At 38.6% G+C, this 2549-nt stretch overlaps 1 non-coding gene across 1 annotated transcript; it reads left to right on the top strand.

The window, feature by feature from the left end:
• The first annotated feature begins 200 nt into the window (after positions 1 to 200).
• LOC120097648 (U6 spliceosomal RNA) lies at positions 201 to 304 on the top strand. The gene has a single exon (XR_005495195.1). It is a non-coding gene; the product is annotated as a U6 spliceosomal RNA (small nuclear RNA).
• Positions 305 to 2549: the final 2245 nt, after the last annotated feature.

Raw genomic sequence — 2549 nt, 5'->3', positions numbered from 1 at the left:
CCTTTGGTGAATATGAAGTGTCCTTCCTTATCTTTTTTGATGACTTTTAGTTGAAAATCAATTTTATTCGATATTTGAATGGCTACTCCAGCTTGCTTCTTCCGCCCATTTGCTTGGAAAGTTGTTTTCTAGCCTTTCACTCTGAGGTAGTGTCTGTCTTTGTCTCTGAGGTGTGTTTCCTGTAGGCAGCAGAATGCAGGGTCACTTTGGCAGCACATATATTAAAATTGGAACAATACAGAAAAGATTAGCATGGCCCCTGCGCAAGGATGACATGCAATTTCGTGAAGGAACAAAAGTTTTAAGGATGGTCTCAGCAATATGATTCAAGGCATGCCTGAGCTACATTAAACCCCGCCCTACAGAAAGAAGGAGGGAGAGAAAGGAGAAAGGCAAGAGAGAGAGAGAGAGAGGAGGGGGAATTTGTTATATTGTAAATAATGTTCATGAACTAAAAAAATGTTTAAATAAAAAATTCCCTTAAAATAACTTTTACTGGTAAAACAAGATTATTTAAAAATAATTTGATTAGGGTTGGGGACTTAGCTCAATGGTAGAGCGCTTGCCTAGCAAGTGCAAGGCCCTGGGTTTGGTCCCCAGCTCCGAAAAATAATAATAATAATAATAATAATAATAATAATAATAATAATAATAATAATAATAATTTGACTAGAGTTCTGATTAGAATACATACTCAAGGAAAATCAGACATTTTATTTTATAACCATGCTTGAGACACTATTTTTGCAAAATAACACTTGGTAAGGAAAGTGCATGTAAGCTTGACTTCCTCAGCCACGCTCTGTCTACTTATGGGGCTTGGTCTCCCTGCCCACTTAGGTAGTAGCTCACGGGGTTACTCCTTCAAATCACTCTGTCCTACATTCAGTTCTGGATAAGAAAGCCTCTGGCTCGGCACTGGGATTTGATTAAGAGGATCAGCAAAACCCTGGATGCTTTCTTAAGTATTATCTCAACAATCCGAACCTCTGGAGTTTACTATATTGGGCTAGAAATCTTAGAAGGAGACGTGTTCTCACAATATTTTTCAACATAATTTGTTTCTTGTTTTAGCCAAAAATAATGTAAAAGAGACATGTCAACAAAATTGAGGATTGCCCTTAGGTTAGAGGAGAAAAAGGGGGGAGGGATGGAAAGCTAAAAGTCTGAAAATTTACTGAGTTCCATTCTGATTTGTGTGGAAATACAACAACAAAGACTCACGCACAGTGATGGACATGGTGGGCATTCATCCCTTATTTAATACACTACGCTGCGGTTCTTGGTCTGATAGGAGCCATCCATTCTGTTTTCTCTGCCTCTGGCTAAGTCCTCTCAACTAAACTGCCTCAACTGGCAATGGAAAGATAAGAGCTCGAAGAGGCCAGTCTATAATAAGAAACACAATAACAGGAAATAGGTGGTGGCCACACAAGCATTAAAAGATGCCTGAAGTGTGAACTTGGGGGAAACTCGAAAAGACAGCAATGACTGTGGCCAAAAGGAGTGTGGTTCTTTTACTCTGGAAAAAAAAGAATCTTGTACGAGTTTGAAGTACGTTGAAGTAAGTTTGTTTTTCCTCTGTTAGATAATGTTCATTTAATCTGCTATCCAGGAGACAGAGAAAATAAAAAGGGAAGAAAGAGAAAGATGGGTAGAGAGAAGAGAGAGCAAGAGGGAGGAGAAAGAGGCAAGAGAGGGAACATAAAAGGGAGGAGAGAGGGAGGAGGAGAGGGAGAAAGGGAACAAGAGAGGGAGGGAGAGAAAGGGAGAAAGAGATTAAAACCAAAGCAGAAAAAAGGTGAGCAACTGGACTAGAATTTGGGGTCTACTTCACACATCTGAAGATATTTCCACATTCCTAAATGATTTTAAATGATTAATTTATTAATACAAGAGATTCTTGGGGTTTTATAATTCTGAAAAAGTAACACCCAATTTAATTATCTTAAACATATTTGATATAATTAAACACATGTCCAAAGTGGACTAGAATTTCAGGAAACCATGCCAGGCATGTTACCTAAGTACCTAATTCCAGTCGACCCAGTATAAGATTGTAGTATACAGAGCATATACGAGAACAAGAAGAGTGTATGGACTAGAATCAGTCTCTGAGAATGTCATTTTGTTGAAAATATGAATCACCAGGGGTTTGAGTGTAAAATTCATCTGGAAAAATACCATTTACCTTGTTGAAATCAGGCAACATCACCTACCGTGACCACAGACTTACTCACTGGGTGCTTTCTGTCCTCTGGGTTGTTGTCTAAATCTAAAATCTATCCTCAAAAGGAACCTCGGATATCACAGAGCCATTCAAGACTTTAGATGTTATTTTATAAATAGAGCTCAGAGTCTTCTCAATAGAACAAAGTACTTAATATTCCAAAGAGGGAGAAGTCATGTGCAATCACTTCAGAATGAGACTAAAACAAAAAACAAAACAAAAGAACCCGACTCAATGGGAAGGCTGGCTTTGGACCTTTAAACTCCAGTCACAGCACAGCTGGGTATGGGTGTTCCTTCTTCTCCCGGAAAGAAACAAA

This window comes from Rattus norvegicus, chromosome 16 (genome assembly GCF_036323735.1).
Source record: "Rattus norvegicus strain BN/NHsdMcwi chromosome 16, GRCr8, whole genome shotgun sequence".
Lineage (NCBI taxonomy): Eukaryota > Metazoa > Chordata > Mammalia > Rodentia > Muridae > Rattus > Rattus norvegicus.
This window is presented reverse-complemented; position numbering and strand designations above follow the sequence as displayed.